The sequence below is a fragment of the Manis javanica genome, chromosome 17, assembly GCF_040802235.1.
Source record: "Manis javanica isolate MJ-LG chromosome 17, MJ_LKY, whole genome shotgun sequence".
NCBI classification, from domain to species: Eukaryota; Metazoa; Chordata; class Mammalia; order Pholidota; family Manidae; genus Manis; species Manis javanica.
The window spans coordinates 58,210,967-58,217,078 of NC_133172.1; the positions used below are offsets into that span (position 1 = coordinate 58,210,967).

At 44.3% G+C, this 6,112-nt stretch overlaps 1 long non-coding RNA gene across 1 annotated transcript; it reads right to left on the reverse strand.

Moving 5' to 3' along the window:
* Positions 1–642: 642 nt before the first annotated feature.
* LOC108396472 (uncharacterized) lies at positions 643–2,653 on the reverse strand. Its single transcript, XR_005054624.2, has 2 exons — positions 2,542–2,653; positions 643–951 (listed from the first exon to the last, which is right to left on the reverse strand). It is a non-coding gene; the product is annotated as an uncharacterized lncRNA (long non-coding RNA).
* Between the last annotated feature and the right edge of the window lie 3,459 nt (positions 2,654–6,112).

A 6,112-nucleotide genomic window follows, 5' to 3' on the forward strand; every position in this document is an offset into this window, starting at 1 on the left:
GGAGATGATGCCTGTTATGGGTTGAATTGTGTCCTCTGACGAGATACATTGAAGTCCTAACATCCAATGCCTCGAACTGGGACTGAATTCGGAAATAGGGTGGTTGCAGATGTAATTACTTAAGATGAAGTCATAATGGAGTAGTGTGAGCCCTTAATCCAACATGACTAGTGTCCTTACAAGAAGACAAGAAAGGAAAAGGGAGAGGCCATGTGGGAGCAGAGGCAGAGATCAGAATGCTGCATCTGCAAGCCAAGGAACCCTAGAAGCTAGAAGAGAAGTTCTTGTCCAGAGCCTTCAAAGGGAGCAGAGCCCTGCTGACACCCTTATTTTGGACTTCTCTCCTCCAGAACTGAGATCAATTTCTATTGTTCTAAGCCACCCAGACTGTAGTACTTTGTTCCAAAGCCCTACTAGAAAACTGATATGACTCCCATTAACATCTCTTGGACATAGTGAATCATTCAAAAGCAGAATCAATCATTCCAAAGCAACCTCTGACCAACCAAGGAGATGAAGTAATTAGTATATGTAGAGGAGACTTTTTTTTTTCCTGAATTCTAGGTAACATTTGTTTTATTTCTAGGAGGAAATACATTTGATTAGTCTATCACAGTATTGACAATTGTATGTATGTATGTGTTTTTCCTTTTTTTTTTTTTTTACCTGTCAGGCTTGGTAACTTTATGGACACAGGAGAACATCAACCTGGAAAGGTTACAAAATCTATAAGTGTGGGCCCAAAGCTGACTTTCCCCCACTCTACAGATGACAGCATGGCAGAGCAGCTTAGACTGTGGGTGTAGCCGGTACAGGATGAGGGGCCTGTGCCTCTGACAGCAACTCGAGCTGCTCACTGCTGCTTCCAGACTCCTCTCTTCTATATTTAATGCCCAGGAAACTGAGTATTTTCATCAGTAGCGAATCAACAATCTCTTCTTCCTCCAACAGCTGCAGAGGGAGAAAAAACATGTGACAAATATAGAACGATCCTCTTTGGGGACTTTTCTTTCTAAGGGGAAGCCATGGTCTTACTTTCCAATTTGGTTCCTTTTAGTCACTTCACTGTTCAGAGTCACTTTTGTGTTGGGATTCCCTCTCTTCTGGAAATTCCAAGGGTATGTGCGCCCGCCTTTATCCCCAGGTGTCTCCACCTTCCCCTCTGATGAGAAGGTAAAATTCCCTCCACCACTCCAAAAAGGGCTGTTTGGATTTATGTACCAAGACCCTCATGTATTACTGCTGGAAATGTGAAATGGTGCAGCTGCTTTTGAAAACAGCTTGGCAGTTCCACAAAATGTAAACCAAAGTTACGGTATGTCTTGCCAATGGGTTTCAGCCCCAGGCAAGTTCGCTATGGATTCGATGTGACCAAAGAAAATGACAACAAAACGGTCTTGGGGTGAAAGGGTTATACCCAACTTTATTTCCAGGTAGCTGGTTAGTCACTAGAATCCCGTTCACTCAGAGTGAGTCTGTATGCAGCAAGCCAGTCTCTGCCTATGGGCCTCTCTGTCTGCACAGCCATCCCACACACCCGACCTCCGGGCCTCTCTGCACAGTCGTCCCGCACAGCCGTCCTCTGGGCGTCTGTCCTCGGCGCTGCCACCACTCCAGCCTCTGCGCTGCTCTCCCGCAGCCTTGCAGCCCTGCCACCGTGTTGCGCCCAGAGCACTAGGCGGAGCCATTTTTATAGAGTCAACAGCCATGTATTGCCCACAGGTGTGCAGTGAGCTAGCCAACCAGGGCCAGGTGGGAATCCTGGCCACAGGAACTCTCATTTTATCCACACCATATAACTTGTTGATAAATTTCTAGGCCCAAGATGAAATTGCTCCTGCCCGTGGTTGTGTCAGCAAACTGAAACTTAAATAACTTTTGTGTCCCTGTAAATGCTCCCCTTGACCAGAAATGCAGTTGATCCAGTCAGCTAAGCCCCAAACATCAAGCCAGCTCTGGGCTCTACACTTATGTCCTTTTCCTTCTCACTACAAACAAGGTTGACTGTGTGGTCCAGTCAATCAGGTGTCTTCCACTTTTCTCTTCCTTGTTCTTTATTCTTTAAACTATAAAAGCTTCCTGCCTTCCACCCCATTTTGAAGACTGTCCGCTTCATGAAGGGTTAAAGTTTGTATCACCTAACTTGTCATCTTTAATCATTTTTTTAACAGGTTCTCAACCTTGGCTGTATATTAAAATCACAGGGGGTATTTCAGAAATACCAATGCCTACATCATTCACCCAGGGATCCTGTTTTTATTGGGCTTAGGTGCAGCCACAGTGGTTCCAAAAGCCTCCAGGTGGTTTAATGTACAATCAGCTGAGAATCACCGGTGTGATGAACAGAGTCCCATGCTGGGGATCGGGAGACCCCGCCTGAGTCTGCCCTTTTTTCATTTGTGATATTGGGAAGTAATTTCCTCCTCCTGGGCCTCAGGAGGAGCTGCAATGGTCTCTTAAGTTCCCCTAATGTCTAATGCTATTCAGCCTCTTCCTAGTTCAAGCTCTATGACTATTGAGGAATAGGCCCAAGGGACTCACCTGATAGTATTTTTGCTCCTCATTGAAGACCACTGGGATGACAGAGATAAACAGATTCAGCACCACAGATGTCATGAAAATAATGCAGGACCCAATCAGGAAGGAGCCAAGCAATGGGCTATAATCCAAGAACTGTCGGGAAGAAAGCTGGAGTTATCCCCCGGGGTCTCGTGTCCTAGCAGCTACCTTCACTACCAGGTACTCTCAGAGGGAAAACTGGTCCTCAGAGCTGGTCAGAGCCTGGATCCAGGATGGCGCCCTGCCTGGTAGCTGAGAGTATGGGCAAGAGCTGCCAGAAGAGGGAAAGGGCAGCACCTACTCCCTGCTGCCACCATTTCTGAATGAGGCCAGGAACATTCCTTTCTGGACAGGCTCCCCACCACCACCCCCTGCTCCCAGCACAGCGCTCCCCTGAAGAGCCAGTACCTGATGTTTTTCTGCAAGTAAAGGGCCCCAGGGCCGGCTGTGGGCCCTACCTGGGGCAGTCTGCCTAGGGGAAGGGGAACCTTCTTATTTGTCCAAAGCTGCCTTGAGTTTGCCAGGCCATGAGCCTAAGGGTGGCATCTACTGAGGAGGCATTTGAAGGGGGTGCTTAAACTAATTTTCATAAAGGCTGGTGTAGGTGGCAGTGTCCCCCCACCCCACTCCATTACCACCTCATAGTTGAAGATTCCTAGCTGAAGGCTGATCGTTTCTGCTGCATCAAAGAGAGTTTTTGCTGTTGTTGTTGTTATTGTTAATCTACAATTACATGAAGAACACTATGTTTACTAGGGTCCCCCCTTCACCAAGTAGAATCATTACTTGTCTTCTCTGTGTTGTACAGCCCTCCCCATACCCCCCCCACATTATACATGCTAATCATAATACCCCCTTTCTTTTTCCCCACCCTTATCCCTCCCTTCCCTCCCATTCTCCCCAGTTCCTTTCCCTTTGGTACCTGTGAGTCCATTCTTGGGTTCTGTGAGTCTGCTGCTGTTTTGTTCCTTCAGTTTTTCTTTGTTCTTATGCTCCACATATGAGTGAAATCATTTGGTACTTGTCTTTCTCCGCTTGGCTTATTTCACTGAGCATAATACCCTCTAGCTCCATCCATGTTGTTGCAAATGATGGGATTTGTTTTCTTCTTATGGCTGAATAATATTCCATTGTGTGTATGTACCACATCTTCTTTATCCATTCATCTGCTGATGGACACTTAGGTTGCTTCCACTTCTTGGCTATTGTAAATAGTGCTGCGATAAACATAGGGGTGCATCTGTCTTTTTCAAACTAGGCTGCTGCATTCTTAGGGTAAATTCCTAGAAGTGGAATTCCTGGGTCAAATGGTATGTCTATTTTGAGCATTTTTAGGAACCTCCATACTGCTTTCCACAATGGTTGAACTAATTTGCATTCCCACCAGCATTGTAGGAGGGTTCCCCTTTCTCCACAACCTCACCAACATTTGTTGTTGTTTGTCTTTTGGATGGTAGCCATCCTTACTGGTGTGAGGAGATATCTCATTGTGGTTTTAATTTGCATTTCTCTGATAACTAGCAATGTGGAGCATCTTTTCATGTGTCTGTTGGCCATCTGAATTTCTTCTTTGGAGAACTGTCTATTCAGCTCCTCTGCCCGTTTTTTTTTTGGAATGCAAGAATTTTATTTTGCAACAGGAGTTTGAGCACAAGGCAGATCTTCTCAGAGTGACAAAGAAGGTAAAGGAGGATGTGATGTCCCTGTCCCTGGGAAGTTAGAACTCGGTTGGCCTACAGATGTCCCTGACCTGGCCTGATCTGGAAGTAGGAGACGGAGAAACAACCTCTAGTTGCCCCTCTCATGAGCAGGGCCTCTGGTTAGTCCCAGCTGCAGAGCACCAGTTACTCAGCCAGAAAGAGCCACTCTCTGATCTGCACTAAGCTTTTTTTTTTTTTTTAATTTTTGTCATTTTTGATGTCTTTTGAAGATTTTTTTTTTTTTGAGAGGGCATCTCTCATATTTATTGATCAAATGGTTGTAAACAACAATAAAATTCTGTATAGGGGACTCAATGCACAATCATTAATCAACCCCAAGCCTAATTCTCAACAGTCTCCAGTCTTCTGAAGCATAATGAACCATTTCTTACATGGTGAACAAGTTCTTACATAGTGAATAAGTTCTTTCATGGTGAACAGAAAGGCAGTCATCACAGAAACTTTCAGTTTTGATCACACATCATGAACTATAAACAATCAAGTCAGATGTGATTATTCATTTGATTTTTATACTTGATTTATATGTGAATCCCACATTTCTCCCTTGTTTATTTGTTAATTTTTTTAATAAAATGCTGAAGTGGTAGGTAGATGCAAGATAAAGGTAGAAAACATAATTTAGTGCTGTAAGAGGGCAAATGTAGATGATCAGGTGTGTGCCTGTAGACTAAGTATTAATCCAAGCTAGACAAGCTCTGCCCATTTTTTAATTGGATTATTTGCTTTTTGTTTGTGAGGTGCGTGAGCTCTTTATATATTTTGGATGTCAAGCCTTTATCGGATCTGTCATTTATGAATATATTCTCCCATACTGTAGGGTACCTTTTTGTTCTATTGATGGTGTCCTTTGCTGTACAGAAGCTTTTCGGCTTGATGTAGTCCTGCTTCATTTGTGCTTTTGTTTCCTTGCCCGGGGAGATATGTTCATGAAGAAGTCGCTCATGTTTATGTCCAAGAGATTTTTGCCTATGTTTTTTTCTAAGAGTTTTATGGTTTCATGACTTACATTCAGGACTTTGATCCATTTGGAGTTTACTTTTGTGTATGGGGTTAGACAGTGATCCAGTTTCATTCTCTTACATGTAGCTGTCCAGTTTTGCCAGCACCATCTGTTGAAGAGGCTGTTATTTCCCCATTGTATGTCCATGGCTCCTTTATCCTATATTAATTGACCATATATGTTTGGGTTAATGTCTGGAGTCTCTATTCTGTTCCACTGGTCTGTGGGTCTGTTCTTGTGCCAATACCAAACTGTCTTGATTACTGTGGCTTTGTAGTAGAGCTTGAAGTTGGGGAGCAAGATCCCCCTGTTTTGGGTTTTTTTTATTGTTGTTTTATGTGGGGGAGATGAAGGCTATGCATTAACTAAGAGTGAGCCCAAAAGCTACAGGGCATGCAGAGATGTTATCTTTTATCCCCACTGAGTCACTTTATAGAAGACAAAAATTAATTTGCATCTGAATTAAAGCCTATATATTGTGTGTATTTTCCATTATCATTTCATCTCATTCTGGATTCTTCCTGTTCCAAGTTGGACCTTTGGTACCTGGCAAAGTTTCAGTGTTTTTCTTTTCAAATCTATTGTGCCTCCTGTCCATTCTTTTCCAAATGCCTTGCTGAGGGCTGGTCGCCCCACACCTGCACAGTATCACCCCCTTTCTTACCCGTGTCTGAGATCAAGGCAGGGGACCCTGTAGGCTGGGTCCTAGGTGGGCTGGAGATTTTCTGTGACCCTCATCAAATTCCTGCCTGCTGACCTCACCACACTGCCCTCAAGGACTCTCTGTTCTCTCCGGATTAAATGCAAATGTGTGCTGCGGGCTCCTCCCCTG